The following is a 27,975-nucleotide window of genomic DNA, read 5'->3' on the forward strand; positions in this document are numbered from 1 at the left end:
CTCTCAAATTATCCCCAGTGATTTCTAGGTTACTGGATCCATACTCCCAGTGGTCCCACAGTTCCCAGAAAGCACTCATAGACCCAACACACAAACAAACAGGGTGAACAAATGATTATGCTCATTTTCATAAAAATATTGAACAGTGGACAGAAAAAGTGCAAACAGTAACAAGTAACTGAAAAATGGATCAATTAGAAAACTAGCTAAATATTTGTTTACTTTCTAGAAAGTATCTGGGGAGATCAGGGCATATAGCTGCTCTTATAACTGTTTTACTGGGCTTCAGCAAAGAACTTTCTCTCTCTTCTCCCAGGCTGAAACTAGGGGAAAGAAAAACAGTACAATCCAAATGAAAATAGCTCCTGGGCCAATCAGAGTGTTAACAAGTGTTAACGTATACTGCAGACTACCTTTTCAAAAGGCTTAAACAAAGAAAAATAGCCTTGGTGGCACAGCAGCTTTGAAACATAAACATGCACCACCTGCTAGCCAAATAGAAAAAAAAAATACACTTCAAGACATAATTAAGGCAGGAAAATATCCAATACATTTTACAGGCTTAAAACACACTGTTTCTTCACACTGGCTTGTTGTGAAGGCACTGAAAAGCAGGGCTGAGCTTCCTTAAGAGTGCTCAGGCCACAACTATGTCCAAGCATGCCCCTCCCTGATGTCCTGCCATCAGCCCAGATCTATTGAGCTATGGCATATGCATGCACCCCAAGAGGTGGGCATGTGTGGGTTGCAGAAAGATGCCACCACTGGATTCCGCTGGGGTCAGGGCAAAGTCACGGTAAGACAGTGAGACTTGTGCTCACTTTGCGGCCCTTTACATGAAAAAGGTTGGAGACCACTGCACTATTCTATAACACGCACACCTAAATTTCATAGCGTACAACTCAAAAGGAGGTATGGCCATGGAAGAGGTATGGGCAGGTTGGGGCATTCCCAGAATTTTGGCACAATGTTATAAGTATCTGTATTTATGTGCCTAATTGACTTTAGTGAAATGTGCTAAACTATTATTCTGTAAAGAGTGCCTTTTACAGAATTCTATCTTAGGGTGGATCATCCCAGCACCTAACTTTAGGTGCCATAAATTGAATTTCCCCTATATGACTTTTCATAAGAAACTAGGGGACCCTTTTACTAAGGTGCATAGCCACCTACATGTGTCCAACGAGCGTGAATCTGGAACTACCGCCCGGCTACCACGTGCCCTGGACGGTAATTCCATTTTTTATGTGCATCCAAAAATATTTTATTTTGTACCGCGTGGTGCTAACCAGGCAGTAATCAACAGTGTACACTGATGATTACCGCTGGGTTAACATGTGAGACCTTACCACTAAGTCAATGGGTGGCGGTAAGGTCTCAAGCCCAAAATGGACGTGTTCTTGTTCCCTAAAACCTTGAAAATCTAATTTTGTTCCTTGTTATAACTATGTTGTAATCTCCCAGTAACTAACTGACTTCTTTTTCGCTGTAATCTGCATTGAAACAGAAACCTGGAGTTTGCAAAATACAAGGAATATGTTGTATTGTGTTGAGAACTAATACAGATATATTTGGAAATTATTTACATGAGCCAATTAGCATAGCTTAACACAGTACTTGCTACCATAATTTACTTGAGAGCTGCATTTTTTCTGTCATATCAACATGTATTTTAAGAAAACAGATGTGCAGGCATAAACGAATCAGAACAGTAACAGTTGTTTAAAAATATACCCAGAGACATGGGATATATAAAAAATAACATTATACCCTGAATTCTATAAAAGTTGCTAAAAATTGTGTGTGCGTATTTGGGGTTTCACCCAATTTGCATGAACAATTTAATTGAAAAACTAATTAGCACCATTTATTGGCTTGTTAAGCAATTATTGGAACTAATTAGATTTAATTGGAATATATGGGCATAAATTTAGGCACAAGATCCACACCTAAAGTTTATGTGGAAGTTCAAAAAGAGGGCACAGAAATGAGAGGGTCATGGGCAGAATGGGATGTTCCTAAAATTAATGTACACACTTATAGAATAAGGAGGAAACACGCCTAATTTAGGCATGAAAATTTGCACCACATTTCAGTTGGTGCAAATGGCCGAACCTTAAGTTAGGCGTGATTCCTGGGTGTAAGCGCTATTCTATAAACCACACCTAACTTTAAGTGTGGCTTATATAATAGCACTTTTTTGGCACCACATATAGAATTCACCCCTATCCCTATTTAGTATTCTCTGAACTTCAGCCCTATCTTTTAAAAAGTTATCAATCATTCCATATCAAGGAGAAACATGGATTTATTAGATATTACTATAGAAATACTTCAATCTATGAAACTTTGGTTTAATAGTCCAGCAGGCTTCAGGGTGACTCTCTATTTTGTAAAAGTAATTACTCTGGGTTGCCTGGGAATTGGTGTTTCTCTTGCAAAGCAGTAGAAAATATAGATTTAAGAACATGAATCTATATAGTGGTGAGCACAATTCATTGTCTTCTCACAAAGGGCACCCACAGTGCAATCCTCATCTTTTTCTTTAAACCGCTTAAAATACTTTCAATTTGAGTTTCAGACACAAAAGTGTAGCCAAGGTTAGACAGTTGAACACTGAAAAGAGCACATTTTCTGTGGAATACAAAGGGCAGCAGCCCAACTGGGAGAGATTTCGGAGAAAATGGGAGGTTAGAGAAACAGATAATTGGAAAATGGCAAGTCTTCTAAAGACTTTAAGCAGGCAAGATAAAAGTGAGACAGAAGGTCTAACTGGGAAGGAGTTTAAAGTAGATCTTACCTAGACTACAACAAATAATTTATCACATGTGGGATCTGTTTACTAAGGTGTTAATGAATGTGATAATATAGTATAAATTAACAGTGATAATTTGTTGGAGCTTATTATGTTCATTTATATAAGCTCCAACTCTATAGTTTACTGTCTTTTCATGGGTAGGCCAGTTTGTTAAGCCCATGTGTCTTGAAGTCAAATTAGAAAGGGTCACTCTTTAAAGAGTTTCCTTTTGGAAATCCCCTGTGGTGATTGGTGACATGTAGAATCTTTACCCTGTGTTTCAGTGCAAAATGAAATATCAGCAGTTCACCGACCCTCATTTTAACGCTACTCTTTTTCTCCAGGACAAATAGCACATATGTGAGCTGTGTGTGTACTTTCTGGATCTGGTGCTCACTCATACCAGGAAACTGCTGCTACTAGGGGATTCTATTATCAGAGGCATTAACTTTGAAACATAGTTCAAGGGGCCATGCAAAGTGAAATGCCTTCCAGGCTCTTCAGCTACCTAGAGTACCGAGCAAATAATCTCTATAATCAGAGAAGAAACTAAGGAGTCAAACACTGATGTTATTCACCTGGGAACAAATGACTTGTCCAGTAATACCCCACTTGCCATGCAGAGAGCTTTTCAGGAGCTGGGAGAGGGATTAAAACCTTTGATACAAACAATAGCTTTCTCTGAAGTACTACCTACCTTTGGAAAGGGAGAGAAAAGATTGCAAAGTACTGAGAATTTCAATAGTTGGCTCAAAGCCTGGTGTCACCGAGAAGGATTTAGGTACATAGGAGGATGGGTCAATACATGGAAAAACAAAAGACTATACTGGAATGATGAGCTGCATCTTACTGTGGCAGGAAAAAAATCCTTGGGAATAAATTCAAACAATATATTTCTAGGCATTTAAACTAGAAGGTGGGGGTGGCATATGGAGGCAGTTTACTTCAAGTGGTCACCCCTAGCTAAAGCTAAAGACAAGATGCGTCAGTAGAAAAGAAAGCAATGAAAACAACAATCTTAGCAAATCACTTCTTAACAACGCAGCAGGAAGTGAGACTAAACAAGAAACTAAACAGAAGATAAAAATTCCACGGAAATGTAGATGGAAAGTGATGACCATAAATGCTCGCAGTCTAAGGAACAAAGTTCATGACCTTCAAGCCCTGGTGTTGGAGGCAGACTTAGATGTTGTTGCAATCACAGAGACATGGCTCAATGGTTCCCATGAATGGGATGCAAACATACCAGGCTATAATCTAAGGATAGAGATGGCCGTAAAGGTGGAGGAGTAGCTCTGTATGTGTGAAATGATATTGCAGCGACTGAAATGACAGGGACCTGGGGAAAGGAAGAAGCGATATGTATCACCTTAAAAAGAGACAATAGAACCTCTGTCCATGTGGGTGTTGTCTACAGACCTCCGACACAATTGGAGGAACTAGATAAAGATTTGATCACAGATATTCAAAAGTTGGGAAAGAAGAGAGAGGTGCTGTTGCTGGGAGGATTTCAACCTGCCGGATGTAGATTGGAAGGTTCCATCTGCAGAATCGGAAAGAAGTAGAGAGATCGTGGATGCTTTCCAAAGTGCTCTGCTCAGGCAAATGGTGATGGAACACACGAGAGAGGGAGCGACGCTGGATCTGGTGCTCACAAATGGGGATAGTTTGTCAAATGTCTGAGTGGGTGCCCACCTGGGCAGCAGTGACCATCAAACAGTTTGGACTGATATGACAGCTGAAGTCGAGGGCGGCCACTCAAAGTCCTGGATTTCAAGCATGCTGACTTCAGTAAAATGGGGGAATACCTGAGGAAGGAGGTGATGGGCTGGGAGAACGTATGAGAAGTGGAAGGACAGTGATCCAGGCTGAAAGAAGCTATAAATAGGGTCATGAACCTTTATGTAAGGAGACTAAATAAAAGCAAGAGAAAAAGAAAACTGATATGGTTCTCCAAGCAAGTGGCTGAGAAAATAAAGGATAAAGAGTTGGCGTTCCTGAAATACAGAAAAACTCAAGAAGAGGAACACTGAGAGGAATACCGGATGAAACAGAAAGAAGCCAAGAGAGAGATACGTCTGGCGAAAGCGCAAACGGAAGAACAAATGGCTAGAAATGTAAGGAGGGGTGACAAAAATTTCTTCAGGTATATTAATGAAAGGAGAACGACTAAAAAGAGAATTGTGAGACTGAAAAATGCTGCGAACCGCTATGTAGATAATGATGAAGAAAAAACAAATTTGCTAAATAGATATTTTGTTCTGTTTTCACAGAAGAAAATCCTGGGGAACGACCGCGATTCACTGGCAAAAGTGCATATGAGAATGGAGTGGATATAGCACCGTTCACGGAAGAGAGTGTGTATGAACAACTTAAAAATCTAAAGGTGGACAAAGCCATGAGACCGGACGGGATGCACTCCAGGATACTGAGGGCGCTCAGAGCGGTTCTGGTGGGTCCTCTTAAAGATTTGTTTAATAAATCCTTGGAGACGGGAGAGGTTCAGTGGGATTGGAGAATAGTGGATGTGGTCCCGCTTCACAAAAGTGGTGATAGGGAAGAAGCTGGAAATTACAGGCCTCACTGGAAAAGTAACGGAAGCAATGCTGAAGGAAAGGGTAGTGAATTTCCTGGAAGCCAATAAGTTGCAAGGTCCGAGACAACATGGTTTTACCAAAGGTAAATCGTGCCAAACAAATCTCATTGAGTTCTTTGACTGGGTGACTGGAGAATTGAATCATGGACATGCTATAGACATAATCTACTTAGATTTCAGCAAAGCTTTTGACACGGTTCCCCACAGAAGTCTCTTGAATAAACTGAACAGGCTGAAGATAGGACCTGACGTGGTGAACTGGATTAGGAACTGGTTGACGGACAGATGCCAGAGGGTGGTGGTAAATGGAATTCGCTCGGATGAGGGAAAGGTGAGTAGTGGAGTGCCTCAGGGATTGGTGCTGGGGCCAATTCTGTTCAATATATTTGTGAGTGATATTGCCAAAGGGTTAGAAGGAAAAGTTTGCCTTTTTGCGGATGATACTAAGATTTGTAACAGAGTGGACACCCGGGAGGGAGTGGAAAACATGAAAAAGGATCTGCAGAAGCTAGAAGAATGTTCTAACTTTTGGCAATTAAAATTCAATGCGAAGAAATGCAAAGTGATGCGCTTAGGGAGTAGAAATCCACGGGAGACATATGTGTTAGGCGGTGAGAGTCTGATATGTACAGAAGAGGAGAGGGATCTTGGGGTGATAGTAGCTGAGAATCTGAAGGCGACAAAACAGTGTGACAAGGTGGTGTCCATAGCTAGAAGGTTGCTAGACTGTATAGAGAGAGGTGTTGGTGAGGCCCCACCTGGAGTATTGTGTTCGTTTTTGAGGCCATATCTTGCTAAGGATGTAAAAAGAATTGAAGCAGTACAAAGAAAAGCTACAAGAATGGTATGGGATTTGCATTACAAGACGTATAAGGAGAGACTTGCTGGGCAGATTGGATGGACCGTGCAGGTCTTTTTCTGCCGTTATCTACTATGTTACTATGTAAAAGTCTGGTCAGGGAGGAGGGTGAGGAAGTCTCTTCATTCAGAACACTAGTCAGGAACTTGCCTTAAGAAAAAAGAATTGAATTTATATTCCAAAACTACACACTGAAAACTGTGCCAATTTTGGTTATAGTCATACTTCTTTCAATGCATACCAGTCGTCAATCAAATTCAAAATTGATTACTCCACATAAAAAAACAACTTTCTAGACACCACAGTCTCTATCAACAATGGCTATATAAAAACATCTATATACAGAAAACCGATTGACAGATGAAGCTACCTCCACAATTCTAGATTCCACCCTTCACATACCAAAAAATCCATTATACACAGCCAAGTCACAAGATACCACCACATCTGTTCTGACCCTAAAGACACAGGTAAAGCACCTCAGAACCCTGACTGAATCCTTCATTCAAAAAAGGATACAATCTCAAAATCATCTCCAAGATGATTGCCTCTTCTCTTAAAACACCCAAAAAACATACAGTGGTACAAACAAAAGAAAATCATAGAAATGGTGCCCCTTGTGGTGACATACAATCCAAAGCTCGAAAAACTGAGAAGAATCATAAAAGATATACAGCCAATATTCCAGGAGGATGAATTACTGAGAGATATTCCCAGTTCCACCTATGCTTGCCTTCCAACAACCATCAAATCTGAAACAAAAATTAGTGAAAATAAAATTCCCAACAGAAAAAGAGAATGGCACACATCCCTGCAAGATATCAAGTTGCAAACTGTGCCAACACATATCATAGGACACAGCAGTCACTCGCATGAGAAAAACATTCAGCATACGAGGATCCTACAAAATGTGAAAAAGGATGCCCTGCTGGCCAAATGCTTAAGATGAGATTGAATCTACAGGGACACCACATCAGAAACTATAGTGCTAACCAGGGTGACACCTCTGTAGGACAGCTTTTTACCAGACCAGAGCACTGCACTAATGACTTTATGGTGAGAGTACTAAAAGGAAATTTGAAAACCATCCAAGAACATAAAACCTTTAAAGTTAAAATGATAAACTATTTTGGCACCCATCAGACAGGACTTAACAAAGATCTGAGTTTCTTATCACATTATAAACCATAAAATTATACTGCATTGTCACCCTGTGATTACACATCCATCTCTTCCTGTTCTTCACCCCTTCCCCACCCAGCCCTACCTTCCCCATGAGACTTTCATTGGAATGTTTTTTTTAAATGTTTCACAGGTATATTCTGATATATGTCTTCATTTGTTCATTTGCTCATTTCTTTTTCGAAAGCTCATCAAAAAAAGGTTTTAAGTGAGTCCGATTTTTTTAAAAAAAACGGTATCATCTTATTTTCTTTTCTTTGTCTTGTTTTAGTTCTAGTTATACTCACACTCAACAAAATTTAAGTTTGATTATTTTTCCTGCAATTCTAATATTAACAAATATTGACCTTTGACTCTGAATTGTCACAGTGTTAAATTCATACATATATTCTGAACCCTTCGTGATGCAACAGCGAGTACAGAGCAGAACTATCGCATTTCCCCACAGAATTCATCATACAGAAAAAGTCTGACTCTAGTTTCATCTCAGTAACAACAACATAACCTTTCTCCAGTAGCAGGCATATTATGAATTTATATAAAACTCTACAAAAGTCACTCAGGACCTGTATAGAACAAATCTACCATTTCATAACTGCACCAACCAGGACCTTCCTAGGAAAGGCAACATCATAAATACTGCAGTGAGCCCAGAGAGCATCAACACATTTATTGGGGAAATTGAACAAGGTAGATTACTACAGGTCCCAACAGACAGTCAGTGCTAAGAGAATATCTGACGTTCATCACACATACAGAACACAAATAGACCCTCTTCATATACAGGACCACAAACTAAAAGTAGAAATATGTAGACAAAAATTAACCTGAAAACTCACAAAGCCAGACTCTGCATGCTGCAGGACACCAGAGAAATAGAAAGAGATGCATTTCTTCCTGTACAGTCTAAAATATAAAGGGGCCCTTTTACTAAGCTTCGAGACGCAGTAACCTGTGCTTACTGCAGGTTAAAAACCACTACTGTGGGTCCCGCAGTAGTGTTGGCATCTGCGCACACTTCCCATTCACTAAAATATACTCTTTATTTTGTAGCACTGAGGGGTGTGTTTCGGGGTGGAGAGTAGGCATGTTCTGTGCTAATCAATAAGTACAGTTTTATTGCCACTCACCAACCAATTACCATATGCTTAGCGCGGGAACCCTTACAGTCTTGAAAATAGATGTCAGTAAGTGATCCCATGCTAGTGGCCATCTTGCTAATGAGAAAATTAGTGCATGGCCATTAATTGAGAAAATGGGAAATGCTGCCATTTTACAGCCGTGCTAAAAGTGGCCTCTGCATGTGGGAAAGACCTGTGATAGTGATAGTGCCGGCCACTTTTTAACATTGCTAAGTAAAAGGCCTCCAAAGTTAGCAAATGTCAATTCCCAAAACTGACACATTCCAACAATAAATGGTGGGCCCAATATTCGGGCAGCGGTGAATAGCGTTTTGCTGACTGCTGCTGGCATTAAACCCGGAAATTCAATAACAGGCCATGTCCGGGCACCAGTATTACGTTTTTGGGTTTCCAGAGATGGCAAACGCATAGCTGGTTAAGTTCAACATACAGCACTTAACCGGCCATGGGCTACTACATAAAGACAGGACTGACTTTTATGCAGTTAACCTGGCCAGTTAAATACTGAATATAAGCACTTAACTGGCCAAGTGCCAACTCCATTTCTGGAACACCCTCAAAATTGCTGGTTTTCAGCTCTGCGCTAATGGGTAAGTTCCAGTGGCACTAATCAGTTAACTGTTTCTGGCCAATTAAATCACTTTGAATATCGACCTCTGGTGATTTTATTTTTCTAAATATATTGGTCTCAGTCTCAGCTTCCTCTAGGTAATTAAAGAGTTGGTTCGAGGGAGAGTGCTAGATGTGGTGCATTTATATTTTAGCAAAGCCTTTGACATGGTTCTGCATAGATGACTAATAAATAACTGAGTGCCCTCAGTATGGGACCTAAAGTGGCTGATTGGGTTAGGAACTAGTTCAGTGGAAAATAGCAGAGGGTAGTGGTAAATGGAGCTCACTCCGAGGAAAGGAGTGGTACCAGGGACGTGTCTCAAGGTTCAGTTCTTAGGCCGGTTCTTTTTAACATTTTTGTAAGCATTCTATTCCATAACATGCGCTGACATTTGAATATTTTTGGAGCTCTAATTGTATTACCAATGTCCAGGTTATAATTGCTGTACACCAGCTTGGTGAATTTCTTCAAAAGAAGGTAAATAAATCCTAATATATAAATAAATATAATAAACTTTAGCATGTGTATTTAGAAGATCATGTACATGCTAAAAATAGCTAACTCTGTAGGAAGGTTTTACTATGCATGTTGAAGGAATCCTAGAAGACATCAGAATGAGCATGCAAAAAAATTGGTCATGCATACAAATAAAGAACATCAAATGCAAATGAGGGATGTGTGTTCACTCTCCATTCTAGCAAGCACTTGTTCATAGAAAGCTATTTAATGATTGCTATGGCTTCATGTTAACTTACTAAGGAGCCCTTTTACTAAAGCTTAGTGTGTGCTGTAAGCTAAGAAGCACATAGGCATAAAGGACTTAATTCTATAAATCATGCCTAAAAAATCAGTACCAAAAACCTGCTTAATTGCTATTCTATAAGATGCGCCTAAAGTTAGGCGTGGTTTATAGAATAGCACTTCAGTCCTGGGGTTATGCATAAATTTAGGCATGTCCATTTCCCCCAACAAAAATGTGGTACAAATGCCCCCACTCAAATTCACACATGGAACCCTCTTATTCTATAATTGCATGCGTAACCAAAAAGCATGTCCCTAATGCGCACGAACCACCCATGACCTTCCCATTTCTTTGCCCCCCTTCTTCAGGATGCACATAAAATCTAGGCACAGATCATGCACCTAAATTTACGCATGTACATCATAACTGATTCCAATTAGCACCTATAATTGCTTGTTAAAAAGCCAATTATTGGCACTAATCGGCTCGTTATTGCATTTAGTGCACTCTAATTCCATTAGTGCTCTAAACTTTACTAAAAGGGACCTTAAATGATCATGTTGTTTACCAAGCACAAGCTAAATCGCAAGAAGATGCTAACTTGAGAAAATTCTGCTAACTGGAGAAAGAGGGCCAGAATACATTTTGATCTACTCACCACTCCAAAATGTCTCCCCGTTTACTAAGCCGCTTGGCAATGCCGACACAGCGCATTCAAAGTGAATGGGCTGTGTCGGCATTAGTGCACCACAGCCGCTAGCACGGCATAGTAAACAGGGGAGTATATTTGTTACGAACATACCCAAGATTCATTTGGAGTGATTAGGGTTTGGGAATACATATTTCAGTAGTAAGCTGCATTCTGCCACATGTTCATTCTATCTTGTCTGCTATGATTTTGGCTCTTTTCAACTCTTCCTCATGATTAACTCTCATTTCTTCACACGTGCTCTCACAGCTCAAAGTTCTCTATTTAGTCTGCCTTTATTCTTTCATCATAAAATCAAGTCTTCTAATGCTTCTCTTACCTTTTATCCTTCCGTTTGTGTTTCACTGAGCCCACTCAACAAGACTTCTACGGATCTGCTGTTTTCAATCATTCACTTCCTTCCTTTTATTATGCCTGTTATTATTTCATGTACAATTTGAATCTGGAATTCTTTTCATTACTAGGTATTAAAGATGGACACAAATCTCAGAGAAACAAATATGAACTGAACTGGTACAATTATTAAAGGCCCCTTTTACCAAGTAGTGATAAAAGGAGCCCTGCGATGGCATAGGTGCACAGGTTTGCCACGTGCCAAGGCCCCCTTCTACTGCTGCCCAGTAAAAAGATAATACAAAATGAAAAGGAAATGGCCACATGGTCATTTCCTGGGGGAGCCCTTACTACCACCTGTTTAGGAGACGGTAAGGGGTCCCGCGCTAACCCGGCAGTAAAAATAGAAAAATATTTTTAAATGCCTGAAATGGCGTATGGTAGGGGCAGGAACTACTGCGGTATCCTGCAGTAGCCCAGGGGTAGTGCTGTAGTGGCGTACAGCAAGCCCACAGTAGGCTTGGTGTGCCTTTGTAAAAGGGACCCTAAATGTAATTCCAACCAAAACTAAGAGTTTGTGCTCAATTATATCTGAATCAAAAGCCATAAACCACTCTTAGGATTTGGTTTCAGATGCTGTTTAAAAACGCCATCCTGGAGGTTCAGGACAAATATATTCCACGTATTAGAAAAAAGGGAAAAAAGACTAAACGTCAGCCGGCGTGGCTAAACAGTAAGATAAAGGAAATCATTAGAGCCAAAAAACAATCCTTCAGAAAGTGGAGAAGAGAACCAACTGAAAGTAACAGGATAGATCATAAGGAATGCCAAGCCAAATGCAAAGCGGAGATAAGGAGGGCAAAAAAGGACTTTGAGAAGAAATTAGCGTTGGAAGCAAAAATACATAGTAAAAACTTTTTTAGATACATTAAAAGCAGGAAACCGGCCAAAGAGTCGGTTGGGCCGCTGGACGAAAATGGTGTTAAAGGGGCGATCAAGGAGGACAAAGCCGTAGCGGAGAAATTAAACGAATTCTTTGCTTCGGTCTTCACCGAGGAGGATTTGGGGGGGACACCGGTGCCGGAAAGAATATTTGAAGCGGGGGAATCGGAGAAACTAAACAAATTCTCTGTAACCTTGGAGGATGTAATGGGTCAGTTCAGCAAGCTGAAGAGTAGTAAATCACCGGGACCTGATGGTATTCATCCCAGAGTATTAATAGAACTAAAAAATGAACTTGCGGAGCTACTGTTAGAAATATGCAATCTGTCCCTAAAATCGAGTGTAATACCGGAAGACTGGAGGGTAGCCAATGTTACTCCGATTTTTAAGAAGGGTTCCAGAGGAGATCCGGGAAATTATAGACCGGTGAGTCTGACGTCGGTGCCGGGCAAGATGGTGGAGGCTATTATTAAGAATAAAATTGCAGAGCACATACAAAAACATGGACTGATGAGACAAAGTCAGCACGGATTTAGTGAAGGGAAGTCTTGCCTCACCAATCTAATGCATTTTTTTGAGGGGGTAAGCAAACATGTGGACAATGGGGAGCCGGTTGATATTGTATATCTGGATTTTCAGAAGGCGTTTGACAAAGTGCCGCACGAAAGACTCCTGAAGAAATTGCAGAGTCATGGAATCGGAGGTAGGGTATTATTATGGATTAAGAACTGGTTGAAAGATAGGAAGCAGAGAGTAGGATTGCGTGGCCAGTATTCTCAGTGGAGGAGGGTAGTTAGTGGGGTCCCGCAGGGGTCTGTGCTGGGTCCGTTGCTTTTTAATGTATTTATAAATGACCTAGAGATGGGAATAACTAGTGAGGTAATTAAATTCGCCGATGACACAAAATTATTCAGGGTCGTCAAGTCGCAGGAGGAATGTGAACGATTACAGGAGGACTTTGCGAGACTGGGAGAATGGGCGTGCAAGTGGCAGATGAAGTTCAATGTTGACAAGTGCAAAGTGATGCATGTGGGTAAGAGGAACCCGAATTATAGCTACGTCTTGCAAGGTTCCGCGTTAGGAGTTACGGATCAAGAAAGGGATCTGGGTGTCGTCGTCGATGATACGCTGAAACCTTCTGCTCAGTGTGCTGCTGCGGCTAGGAAAGCGAATAGAATGTTGGGTGTTATTAAGAAGGGTATGGAGTCCAGGTGTGCGGATGTTATAATGCCGTTGTATCGCTCCATGGTGCGACCGCACCTGGAGTATTGTGTTCAGTACTGGTCTCCGTATCTCAAAAAAGATATAGTAGAATTGGAAAAGGTACAGCGAAGGGCGACGAAAATGATAGTGGGGATGGGACGACTTTCCTATGAAGAGAGGCTGAGAAGGCTAGGGCTTTTCAGCTTGGAGAAGAGACGGCTGAGGGGAGATATGATAGAAGTGTATAAAATAATGAGTGGAATGGATCGGGTGGATGTGAAGCGACTGTTCACGCTATCCAAAAATACTAGGACTAGAGGGCATGAGTTGAAGCTACAGTGTGGTAAATTTAAAACGAATCGGAGAAAATTTTTCTTCACCCAACGTGTAATTAGACTCTGGAATTCATTGCCGGAGAACGTGGTACGGGCGGTTAGCTTGACGGAGTTTAAAAAGGGGTTAGATAGATTCCTAAAGGACAAGTCCATAGACCGCTATTAAATGGACTGGAAAAATTCCTCATTTTTAGGTACAACTTGTCTGGAATGTTTTTACGTTTGGGGAGCGTGCCAGGTGCCCTTGACCTGGATTGGCCACTGTCGGTGACAGGATGCTGGGCTAGATGGACCTTTGGTCTTTCCCAGTATGGCACTACTTATGTACTTATGTACTTATGTACTAGAAACTGATATATTGTTTTAAAAAACATAAAAAAATTAAAGGGCCCTTTTACTAAGCCGCGTAAGTGTCTACGTGCACCCAACGCGCACCAATTTGGAGTTACCACCCAGCTGTCATGTGGCTTTTGCGATAATTTCATTTTTGGCGCATTTCCGATACTCTCATCTGAAAATTAATTATTTTCTGGTGCGCGTCCGCTACACGCACCATGGCACTTGGTGCACATAGGTCATTACCGCCCGGTTAACGTGTGAGACCTTACCTACCACTAAGTCAATGGGTGGTGGTAAGGTCTCAGACCCAAAATGGACGCGCTCCAATTTTTATTTTGCCGCATGTCCATTTTCCGCAAAATGTTTTTGCAGGTGTGCTGAAAAATGGATCTGTGCGCACCCAAAACACATGCCTACACTACCGCAGGCCATTTTTCAGCGCACCTTAGTAAAAGGACCCCTAAGACATAAAAATATGTCAACATAATTGTAAGTCCCCATGGCCAGGGAATTAACTAGCGAGCCTGTATGTAGCTTACCTTGAGAGTGGATTTAGAAAGGTGAGTATTCAATTCAAATACCCATAGGTCACAAGAGTATTTTAAGAAGTGCTAGGAGCCACTGAAATTCAATGGGTGATAAGTAGCAATATTCTAGGCTGCAGTCATAAACCTTTGTAACCTGAGCAGAGCATTTATCAGTTCTCCGATGGATGAGGATATAAGTTGGAATTTCAAGTTAATCATCCCTTTGGTTCCTTGATAGTACCATCATGCCTTATGTGCCTCATTTCTCTCTCAACAATACTCATTCTGGTGTTTAAAGTGGAATCTTTCTGGGCTCAGCAAGGCCTCGGGCTTCTGTAAATCACTGCAGTTAATTTAAACTTGCTATTTTTCAGTCATCAGAATGAAATAGGTCCTGCTAAAACCAAGACCTTTTTCTGTCCTCTGTTTCTGATGACGCCTAGTAAAATAACCGGTTTCGCGTGCTAATCAACAGGAATCATATTTTTGGGCTTTACTGTCACATTTTAACAGTATCAATTACTATAGTATGATTTACAGTAAATGTGCATGGCCATGAGCCTTAGAATGTATGCATTATAAAATATTAAAAAAGCTCTAAAGATATGAATTCATGTTTCCTAAATAAATCAAGAGCCATAATTTGCTTAGTTGGCATTTCAAAGGCATCATATGTTTATTGTTGATAGGCAGGATGTTTGCAGGAAAAGGAGGATGAAGAAAGGCACAACATTAAAGGATGCAGGGTAACTTTGTTTGGGAAGTGGTGATCATTAGTAGATATAGGCTGCAAGTCGTATGCTTTGATTTTCTGTGTAAAAGATGACAGGTTAAGATCTAATGTAGTATGCACTCTGAACATATTTTTTTAGCAATTATACTACACCATACTTTCTGACTAGTGACTTCCGTCAAAAGGCTCTGATTATGCTGGTTCCATATTGCTCTTTTCACCAGTTTAAAATAACCTTCAACAAAGGTCTGAAAAGGTTTAGAAACCATTCAAGCATTCTAAACACAACACCTGCACTGGCAAATGGCGTAAAGCATATATTCTGAATTCTTGCCTTGAGTGCTGCAAGCAGGTCTGTTTAAAAGGACAGTCAAATTATGAAAATTAACCTGAGTCTTTCATCAATAGTATGCAATTATCGTTTATGACTATTCATTGTAGAAATCCTTGAAATAGATTTATTGTGGCACTGGAGGACCAGCATTCACCATTATTTCCCCCGGATCTTCCCACACATCTTATGATCAAAAGCTATTTTTTATGCAAAATTTTCATAACTTAAGTAAACAAGAGCTTGTACAGAAATAGAATTACTACAGGAAAATAATAAATACTTGATTTAAAAAAAAGAGGGGGGGAACAATTCCCAATAATAATAATAATAAAGACTATTGAACTCATTTAAAGTCCTCAGTATGGAGTTTCAAGAGTTACAAAAGAGATTATGAAGAAATTAAAGAATCAAAATTAGAAATAAAGATCATATATGCAGTGGCATACCAAGGAGGGGGGGGCGGTGGGGGCGGTCAGCCCCAGGTACGCGCCGCTGGGGGGGTGCCGCGCGCCTGTCGGCTCCACTCGTTCCGTGCTCCCTCTGCCCCGGAACAGGTTACTTCCTGTTCCGGGGCAGAGGTAGCATGGAACGAGCGAAGCCGACAGGCGCGCGGCACCCCCCCCCCCCCCCCGAGCAGGTAAAAAATGCACATGAGGGTGTCCTTTCACTGGGGGTGGGGGGTCGCGCTGCACCCGGGGGGGGGGGGGGCGCATCGGCGATCCACCCCGGGTGTCAGCCACCCTAGGAACACCACTGCATATATGAACATTTAGGTCCCAGCATTTATAGACAAAAATGGGTTGTGGCCATCTGCCAGCAGGTGGAGATAGAGAACACTAATGAGTTGTGTTTATAAGGTCTTTTGCATAGCAACCAAGCCAGTATTCAATAACAAAGCAGTGAAAGAGAGAGTGACTTACAGAGAAAAAAATTCCAGCCTCTAGATAGAAAAATAACCATGAAAAATAGGGCAAAACTTGTGCCTTAGAAATAACAGAACCAGAACAATACAAACACATAAAATTTCATAGAACTTCAAAAAATCAAAGTCATCACAGAAGGGCAGGCTCTGGACTGATCCTTTGGGACTAAAGGAAAGAAAATTATCAGGTAATTAATGTTTCCTTCTATTACGTCCCAAGGATCAATCCAAACAAATGAGATGTACAAAAGCAATCCTTAAGAGGGGAGGGACTGTGATATTCCTCCAGTAAGAACCGTGTCCCTGAAAGAAGAATCCGCTTGATCAGACACATCCAGACAGTAATGCTTAATAAATGAATGAGAGGAAGATCACGTTGCTGACAGACAGAGCTCTGCCAACAAAATTGCCCTAGACTCTACCAAAGAAGTCACCAAGGTCCTGGTAGAATAAGCCTTAACATGTATGGGAGCAGATTTACCCGTCAGAATATAAGCAGAAAAAAAGCCTCCTTAAGCCATCAAGCCACAGTTGCTTTGGAGGCCGGCAGACCATTCCGGGGTCTCGCAAAGAGGACAAAAAGATGATCAGAATGCCTGAAATCTTTGGTAGCAGCAATATAACACAAAGGATGCACTTCACATCCAAGCGCCTCAAGGGAGCGTATTCTGCAGAAAAGACTTCCCCACGAAAAAGAAGGAAGAAACAAGGAGATACAATCTTCAGCAAAAAAGATGGAACTGTCCGTATCAAAACTCCCAAATCAGAAAGGCAGAGAGAGGGATCCCTGCAAAAGAGAGCTTGAAGCTCTGAAACTCTCCATGCCATTGAAATGGCAACTGGAAAAACTGCCTTTAAAGTGAGATCTTTGATAGTTTCTGAATGAAGGGGCTCAAATGGGGCCAACTGAAGAGCCTTAATGTGAAAAATGTATAAATATATTGTTTTTTCACTTAACATAGTTGCAAAGATAGAATATATAGCTTATGCCCTGGTAGAAAGGAACTCTTTAGGAGTAAGGGTGTAACTATATTTGTGTAGGCCCTTTCTAAAAGACCACATTATGGCTTTCTAAATTACTAACAAAGAAACTGTTAGTTTAAAAAGACATGCAAATTGATAAGGAATGCTGAGACAGGAGGAAAGAGAAGGGGGAGAAAGAAGAAAGCCCAAACTGCTGAGACAGAGATGTATGAGTTTCAAGGACAGAGCTTTGATGTCCCCATGCATACTTCCTACCCACCCCCGCCTCCCACCCTGTCAGACTGTCATAGTAATGCTTGAATGTTTTCACTTATATACACTGTCAGCTAGCACATTTGCTTATTTCCGATCTGAGGAAGAAGGGCAACCTTCGAAAGCTAATCAAGAAATGTATTAAGTTATGTCCAATAAAAAAGTTATCATTTTATTTTCTTTTCCATGTTTTATTTTGTTTGATTTCTAAGGACAGAGCTGAAATAAAAATGTAGCCAGACATGAGACCATTAAACTGAAACTAAGAACAAAAGGAACAGAAGAAAAGGGGGTTGGGGGGAAGGTGAAGCATACCATGTATGAAACTACTAATGCAGAGTTTTCACATGAAGGTTTAAAGATGAGAAAATGTAAACCGAGCAGAAGAACTAACAATGAATAGAGGCTCTGTCTATGGAAAGAGAAGGGACTGTCATATGATAACTAGCACTGATGTAAAAGGGGGTAAATGTGATCAATATCCAATGAGAAACTTAGGGGCAGACACCTAATGTAACCAGAGAGAAAGAATATATAAACTGTAAAAATTAAGGAAGGGTGTGCCTGCTTGCTCTCAGAGACACCCATTCTTGCAAGAGTGTATTTTTGAAATAATAAATTAATTAAGACTTGTTTCACTAATTTGGTTTTGTAAGTTCTTTTTGTATAGGTTCTCAGGTTATCTGGAAGCTATTTATAACAATTAAGAACCACTTGAAGACTCCACTGAGGACAAATATTGCGTAAAGGGGGATGCTGATGAGTAACTCCTTTAAGTAACTGCACAATATCAGGGTAAGCAGTCAATGAGGCATTCTGAATTTTGCCTTGATAGCATGCCTCCTGCTGCCACCTGAACATTGAGTGAATTGAGAGCCAAGACTTTTTTGAATCCTTCCTGAAGGAAGAATAATATTTGAGCACAAAATGGAGAAACACCACTCCATGTAGACCAGCTCCCAAAAGTTCTCCACACTCTAGCATAAGAAGAAGAAGCGGATCACTTTCATGCTTGCAGCAATATAGTAATAACATCATCCACATAACCCTTTTTTCTTAATCATGCTCTTGCAAGAGCCATAAGACCAAAATGGGTGGCTTATTCCATAAATACTGGACTTTGGTGCAACAAACCTGTCTGTGGAGGAAGAGCCAACTGAGGAACAATGAGGTCCACATACCAAAGATGTCTGGGCCAGTTTGGAGTTAAAAGAATGACCTTCCCGGGATGATGAGCAATCTTGTGAAATGTCTTTCCCATAACAGGCCAAGGAGGAAACTCATAACGGCAGCTGTCTGACATCCAAGACTGTACCAGTACATACATTCTCAGGGAGTCTTTCTCCCTGAAGTGAATGTAGAAACTGTGGACCTGTGCATTGAGTCTGGATGAAATGAGGTCCAGAACCGGAAGGCCCCTCTGTGGAAATGAGATGAAATGCATTCTTTGACAGTTTCCATTCTCCCTGGTCAAGAGACACCCTGCTGAGGAACTCCACTTGTATGTTCAGTGAACACGCAATGTGGGATGCTGAAATTATCAGAATGTTCAATTCCGCCAACTGAAAAAGAAGACACGCCTCCTGGGCTAGGGACACACTCTTTGTCCCCCCTTGTCTGTTGATGCAAGATACCGCTGTCAACATTGTCCGAGAGCACTCACACTGGTCTCCCGCAAAGAAGAAGAGTAAAACCTAGGACCCCCCCCCCCCCCTATCTCGAATAGTGTGCCTGCGCAGAGTGGTGGAGATAATCGGCTTCACATCCGAAGAGGCTAGCATCACAGGTGAGAACACACTACCTGGGAGTCTATAAGTGCAACCCTGTCTGAGTGTGTGTGCAGGAAGAAGCTACCAAGTCAGACTCTGTCTGGCTTGAGGTGTCCATGGCAACAACTGGCCAATAATGCTCCAAGTCTGGAGACCACTGGCTCAACAGGGAAGAGTGTAGGGCCGCATATGGAATTTCACCCAAAGCAGAACATCCAACGTCACCGCCATAGAACCGAGAACCTGAGCATAATCCCATGCCCACGGGCAGGGAAAAGAGAGAGAAGCCTGAGAATTTGCTCTTTGAGCTTGAGCTGATGATGCTGAGGAAGAAAAACCTTCCCTGCTGTGATATCGAATCACACTCCCAGAAATTCCAGGGTTTGGGTGAGAGTGAGATGACTCTTGCTGTAATTCACCACCTAACCTGGCACAGAAAGAAGAGATAGGACTGTCTGTGTACTGTGAAGGCTGTCTTGATAAGAAGACTCCCAAATCAGCCAATTGTCAATTGAATTCAATTCAAATCAATTTTTATACCGCTAATATCTCCTTTCCAGGGTTCAGTGTGGTTTACATTCTAGGTGAGACAAAAGCAAGTAGTGTTAGTGTGAGGTTTGAGAAACATTAGAGACCATTGGATTAATGCATGAAACTAAAAACATTAAGGAAAGGATAACAGATGATACTAGGGGGTAGAAAGGGAGAGTCCAAGGAGTAAGGTAGATAGGCTCTTCCAAAAAAACGAGGGAGATGCTAGTTGAAATAGATGTCCTTTATTGAAACAAACTGCTATGTTTTGGCATGAAATGCCTGCTTCAGGAGTCTACAAAAACGTATTACATCTCGATCTCGTACATCTTGTATTTCAAAAAATATTATATACATTATACTTTGCCCTTGTAATTTGGTATATGTTGGATGCTCTTACAGAACGTAAGTCACGTATATTAAATAGGGTATTATCTGCTCCTCTAGTTCAACATTGGCTGGACTGTAAACATTCTTGGCAAGAATTGAAATGGAGGGTGATCAATAGTGTTCAGCCAGGGTGGGAGGGTGGGAATGATGAACAATTGCTCAACTATAAGGAACAGTGATGGATTTATCAGTTAAGATATGTGCATCCTGGTGGATTGAATGCAGAATTGGAGTGGTAGTCTTTAGTATGACTGCAGCTTGGGATATGACTTTTCATCATGCTGATCATGTGACTAGTTGATCCTCTGTGTACTTAGAAGTGGCAGTAGGACACCGCCGCCATCTTGGCTGCTGGCGAAGACGATTCTGATTACAATGCTGTAAGCACTTGTCACTATTAGGAAAGTGTTTTATAAAAATATTTTTAAATACTGTCTTTTTGTCTTCATTATAGTGCACTTCTACCATGAAGAAGAATCAAAACTTGGCCATGTTGGCAGCAAGTCTGAATGTTGACAGTAGTGCTAAAAGCTAAGTACATAGTTGTGTACTTATATTGAAGAAAATTATTATCTTGAAATACATTGCAAAAATAAGACCGATAATGACTCTGCAGCTATTGCATAAAAAAATGAAATGCTTTAAGTTTGTCATATTTCTTATGATTTCAAAAATATTTTGATGTTATGTTTGAATATTGAGTGACTCGCCAATAAAAGTGATTGATTTTGCTGGGATTATTTTATGACATACACAGAAATCTTGCATCTCCATTCCTGTTCTATTAAACATCTGCTCCTGCAGCATAAAAAGTATGTATTGTACAACAGTAGCTAATACCTCTATGCACCTATACCCCTAGTGATTTTATAAATGCCTATTTGAGTATGTAAAAAATTGCTCTACACTTATAACCGTTATGTCTTTGTTTTATTCTACAGATGATTATATATGCATTGTCAGTCCCTGTCTAACAACAAATTTGACTATGGCATCAGTCATGACAGTATTAAGTGCACATCTGATATACTCAAGAGCAGTTTCCATTCCAAGGGTTATACAGAAGAAATGCTAATATACAACTTGTAGGATCCATGTCATATAATTCTAGCTTTTCACCTTCTGTATAATTTGAGGGCATGCCTTCTAAAGTGTCACCATTCTATACTCAGGTTTCATGCCTGTCATATTCAGTAAATTTATGATAATTTGTATGTTATAAACAGAATATATATAGAAGATATTTCTACAAATATATTTTTGCACATATATGTTAGTATACAGTACACACATAAAATGCCTCTCATAACCTGCCTCATGCATACAAGTGCACATAATAGCAACAATTTGTGTACAGTATGACGCCAATTATCTGAATTCTGATTATCCAGATGTCCAATTATCTGGAATGGCATCACCCCTCCCCCCTCAGTCTCCATTTTCCCCACCAGAAGGATGTGGAACCATCCAAAGATGGATAGAAAGAAGCCCCCGTGAAGCTCCATTGTATCGCCAGCGCCTGCCCACCATGTGTGGTCACATTTATGTGCATGCACGTCAATATGAGACATGTGCTACTTAGTGGAGCTTCGCGGGGCCTTTTTTTCTATCCAGCTCCAGATGGTGCCGTATCCTTCTGGTGAGCAATTTTTATATTTCATAGGTTTGTCCGATCACCAAGATTTATCCGGACCACCCCCTGCCAAGGATAGACCGTATCATAGGAGCCAACTTTTCAAAATTATTGGGGGTGCTAAGCCCAATGGAAATAACCCCTTCCTGGACACTTACAAGGAATTTTCTCAAAGTTGGGGGTGCTCAAGCACCCACAGCACCCACAGAGCCGGCTCCTATGGACCGTATAAACAGCGTCCTACTGTATTTGTACTCAACTTTGATATAGGTGGATTTTAGGTGTAACACAGGCATATGTATTAAATACATATGAGCCAGTATAAATGTATATGGATTCATTTTAGCCACAGTTTCTGTAGAATTTGTGTTAGTATTATACAAAGACATGTGATGGTAGATAGAACATATAAATCGGAATTGAGACATTCAGGTCAGGACATGTACAATTCTGTCAGCATTTTAGAAAAGAATCTGCCAATATAGAGTCTTTTCTAAAATACATGCAGGAATGGATGTGTACACGTTGGCTACATTCAGTGGAAGCTCTCATTTTGCAATTGTTCATGCCTAAGCCATCAATAGGAGCATCGCCACAATATACACATCACTATGGCAGATATTTATTTTGGAATATAGAGATGTAATTGATGAAACATGGACATATAAGTCAGCAATTTTAGAAACCTATATGTCTACATAATGCCAGTTAGGTACAGAATCTGCACTCATTTGGCACAAGTGAATTTGGTAGTCATAAAAATTACTGAGGGATTAATGGGGTGGCCTCATCTTATCTCTCCAGTTGACCACTGTCTAAAACTAGCACTTTTCCGAAAACTAGGTACTAGATTTTATATATGGTACCAAAAAAGCACTATTGTATAAGCCACAGTTAAAGTTAGGTGTGGTTTATAGAATAGTGTTTACGCCTCGGAATCATGCTTAACTTTAGGCGCAGTTATTTGCACCAACTGAAACGTGGTGCAAATGTATGTACCTATATTAGGCGCATATCCCTGTTATTATATAACAACGCACGTTAATTACAGGAACACCACCATTATGCCTATGATCCTCCCATTTCCACGCCCCCTTTTTCCAATCTTGCTTAAATTTTAGGCGTTGAGCTCGCACCTAAATTTACATGTGTAAATGTGAATTAAATCTAATTAGTGCCAATAATTGCTTGTTAATAATTAGCTCATAATTAAATTGTGTCAGTTGGGCGTGTGCTCAAATATGTGCATGCAATTTTGGGCAGCTTTTATAGAGTTAGGGGATAGATGTGCCCAGGGCAGCTGTAAATTCCAACACTGATCTCCACGAGCAGCGACATGCATTCCACTTCTGAAATGGGGAACATGGGTAGATTTTAGCCCTGCCCTAGTTCCACCCTAAAAATGCCCTGACCTTAACCCCTTCCAGATGCATGTATTCACAATTTAGACATGTAAATCTTGGCTTTCAAAAACAGGTTTTCTGTGTATGCAAGATGCGAGAAAAAAATTATGGTCAGTAAAATACAATCATAATGCTTTTAATGTTAAAATAATCTGGTTCATTTTAACATTAAAGCATTATCTTCTGATGATCTGGATAACAGAATGAAGAAAGTACCACAGTGGTAATCATGGGGTTTTTGCACTAAGCTGCAATAAAAAGTGGACTTAACGCACCCTTATGTGAGTTTTTCCTGTATTAAGGGGTCCTTTTACAAAGCTGCGGTAAAAAAAATGGCCTGTAGCAGTATGGGCGCGCCTTTAAGGCATGCGCTGGGTCATTTTTTACCGCTGCTGGGATAAAGACTATTTTTCGAATGGGCCGGGAAATAGGCCTGCACTAATATTAAAACTAGCATGCACCTATTTTTGGCCTAAGCCCTTACCACCACCCATTGACCTAGTGGTAAGGGCTCACGTGCTACTCACGAAGTAACCATGCAGTGTGCATCAACATGGGTGCTGTCAGTTACCACTGGGAACGCCTCCACGGTAGAAAATAGAAAATTATTTTCTACCGCGGGATTCAGTGCACACCAAACTCAGAATTACCGCTGGGTGCACACACTTCCCCGGCAGTAGTGCTGATTGGGTATATGATACCCATGAGTTAGCCCTCCTGCACTTCTGTAAAAGGGCCCCTAAGTTACCTTTACTGCAGCAGAAAATGACCTATTTTTTGTTTTGTTTTTCTATTAATGGCCATGTGCTAATGTTGCCATTAATTCATGACCATTAAAAAAATGACCGTGTGAGCACTTAATAACACCTATTTTGTAGGTGGTAAAGACTCGCACAGTAATCCTGTATTAACCAGTTAGCATGTGGTAATGTAGCTACACTAAAGGTCCTAATGTGGACATGGGTATGGATCTGGGATGAGAAAGGGGTGTATTGTAGGTGTGTCTATAAAAGGGTTTGCAGTCCTAAAGTAGCATACAGGATTCTCTGAGTCAGATAGCGCAGGATGGTTTAGTGCCAGGAAAATAGGCTTAGTTAATGTATTTTTGGGCATGTACATATCAGATAAATAGTGTGCGGGAGCGGGTGGCAAACAGAAAGACCTGGATTGTCCTATGGCTTCACCTACATGCAACCTTCAGTCAATAAAAGGCAAGTAGACAGCCACCGATCAATTTCCTCGCAAGGACTTGGACGAGCCCCATAGCTCCAGTGGCCTTGCACCTAATGTAGCAGGGCCTCTTGGTTAGGTACAAGACAATGGGGACAACAGATAAATACTGTAGCTGCAGAAATCATGTCAGCAACAGAAGAAAAGATGAACAAAAGTGACTTGCCAATGGTGAATGTAGCCTACATTAAGGCCTATGATGTACTGTAGGAAGTCAGAAGAAATCCACCGGACGACGGAGAACTCAAAACACGCCACGGTAGATACAACAGTACAACAAAAAAAGTAGGAGAGTGACCAAGGAAGCCAAAGACTGGAAGATGTACATTAATAAGAAGGTTTATTTGAAGTATGAAGACTCAACACAATGTCGTGTTTCAGCTGTTAGGCCTGCATCAGGAGTCTCTTGCACAGGGTGTTTCTGAAAAATGGTGAAGAAAAATCCTCAAAAGTAGCACAATAGTCTTGAAAAACTTCCATTCAAACTGAACACTTCACAGTGCGTGCAGAAGTCTGTTTAGACCAACGCGTCCACGCTAGCAACAGTCCTTTTCAAGACTATTGTGCTACTTTTGAGGATTTCTCTTCACCATTTTTCAGAAACACCCTGTGCAAGAGACTCCTGATGCAGGCCTAATGACCGAAACACGACGTTGTGTCGAGTCTTCATACTTCAAATAAACCTTCTTATTAATGTACATCTTCCTGTCTTTGGCTTCCTTGGTTGCGCTCCCACTTTTTTTGTTGTACTGCAGGAAGTCAGTATATATATATATATATATATATATATATATATATATATATATATATATTGGGTGGAGGGGCTTCCTTACTGTAGCCCTGCCAAGGGAATAGAAAATTAACACTTTCCTGTTAATTGACATATGTGATGTGTTGCAGCATAACATAGGCTGCCACCAGTCAGGAACCATCAAGTACATGCATCCAGAAAGGCACAATAGCTTTCAAGGTATGATCTCTAAAACAAAAACCTCCTACAATTCCAAATTTATTGGTGATACAGTAGTCAAACCTAGGAAACTTTACTCATTAGTTAATAGTTTATTGGACACTCAACTAATAACCAGTTCAACTGATCCCACACCACTTGGCTACTTATTTTAAACAGAAAATAGCTAAAATCAGACTACAACTTAACAATATCCCTTCAACTATAGACTATTTCTTCTATTTACATGATCCTTTGCTGTCTCATTCTTAAGCAGATAGAATATGGTCCATTTTTCATCCAATCACTAGTGATCAGGTCAATCATGCATTATGCAAATTGGCAAATTCATATTGTCTGCTTGATACGTGCCCTACTTATCTCCTAAAGTCAGCCCCTGATTTATTCTTTTATCATTTGCACAAGAATCTTACTTTGATGTTGCCTCAAGGTTTCTTTCCCTCTGACAATGGTAAATACCCAAACTAGCCTAAGTTTAGTTTCCAACTATAGACCAGTAGCCTCAATTCCTCTTCTTGTTAAATTAAAGGAAGGACTTGTCATGCACCAACATGGCATATCTACAGCTTCATGCCATTTTGCATAGCTCATAATCTGGTTTTAGGCTCTCTTACAGTACAGAAACTGTGGTTACCACACTCTTAGCTAACTTTAGGAGAGAAATAATTTTTGGCAAAAAATATTGATGCTTCAATTTGAATTATCCAGTGCCTTTGATACTGTTAATCATAATATTATTTTAAATATTCTTGACTATTACGGAATCTGTGGAGTTGTCTTGAAATGGTTTTCTGGCTTCTTAAGATCTAGGTTGTACCAAGTCAAACAATCAGGTGTACTTTCTTCCACTTGGTCTCCTGGCTGTGGGGTCCCTCAAAGTTCCCTCTTTCCCCATCTTGTTTAACATTATGATGATACCTCTTGGTCATCTTTTAGAAAAACATGGTATTTCGACATACATATATGCTGATGATGTCACCATTTATATCCCATTCTCTAAAGAATGACTTGAAATTACATGATTAGTCTAGGGATAAAACTTATGGAAGCATGAGCTTCTAATTTTAAACTAAAACTTTACAGATAAAACTACGTTTCTAATTATAACTAACCCTCACCATCTTATGAATCTTAGTAACTCTACTATTAAGAACAAAACCTATTCCCTTGAGTCATCAATGAAAATCTTGGGAGTCACAATAGATCGTTTCCTCACCCTTGAAAACCAAGTCTCTAAGTTGGCCTCAAGTGTCTTTCACTCACTTTGGAAGCTAAATAGATTGAGGCCATTTTTCTCTAAATCTGTCTTTCGTACTTTGGTTCAATCCCTTGTCCTCACCAAATCGACTATTGCAATTCCATCTATGGTAGACTTAAAGGTGGTCTTCTCAAAAAATTACAAACAGCTCAAAATACTGCTGCTCGTCTTATATGTAGATCTCCTTGCTTTGCAAAGCCACTCCTCTTCTATATGAGCTACATTGGTTACCAATAAGAGAGAGAATATCTTTCAAATTATGTGTTTTTATTCATCAAATTCTGTTTGGTCAAGCCCCATCATGTATGAATAATCTCATTGAATTACCCCTTCGTAATGCTGTTTCATCATCTAGAGAATATCTTGTCTTACATTTTGCTATCTGTAAGAATGTGATATATAAAATAATTCACTCTGCTAATTTCTCCTATCAAGACACCAAAATTTGGAATTCTCTTCCTAATTCAATCAAGTTTACAGATGATTACCTAACTTTTAGAAGTCTTCTAAAAACACATTCCTTCAGTCTGTCCTTTCTGAATACAAAGAACTCTATTTGAATTTTATCCACATCCTTTTCTTAATCTTGTTTCCCATCTAGGCCTTCCTAATATGCTCTCACCTATCCACCCTTAATTATTTGTTTGTCCTTGAGATAGTCTAAATCCCTGGTTACTTACTGCACATGTATTAATTTGCTTCTTGAACTTATTGTAATTTGTGTTATATTCTGTACATTATTATGTTTTATTCACTTTATTGTTTGCAAGTCACTTTGAACTTGAATCTATTTCAGGCTAATGCTAAGAACTGTAGCAAAACACTACCGAATCATTCTCACACCACTCTTATTGTTGCTGTTACTTTATGCTCTGAACTGTTATCCTCACATGCATAGGCGCCCCGTATAAGAGGCTTGGGGAGGCTAAGACTCCTCAGCCCAATGGTCGACTTCTGGGTGTTGCGCCCGCCCTACCCGCTCCCCTCGCGCGTGTGGTTTAATTGTTTTAGTTCCGTGGCAGCGACATCATTGACGTCGCTTCCACGGAGAATACGGAGGTCAGCTCCGCCCTCTTGGCAGCAACACGACGTCATTGACGTCACTACAGAGGTAAGCTCTGCCCCTCCGCCCCCTTGGCAGCGACGTCATTGATGTCGCCACAGAGGTAAGGTCCGCCCCCTTTAGCCTCCCCAAAACAGTTGGCTACCGACCGTCTATGCTCACATGATTCACTGTCCCAGCATAT

Source organism: Microcaecilia unicolor, chromosome 1 (assembly GCF_901765095.1).
Source record: "Microcaecilia unicolor chromosome 1, aMicUni1.1, whole genome shotgun sequence".
Lineage (NCBI taxonomy): Eukaryota > Metazoa > Chordata > Amphibia > Gymnophiona > Siphonopidae > Microcaecilia > Microcaecilia unicolor.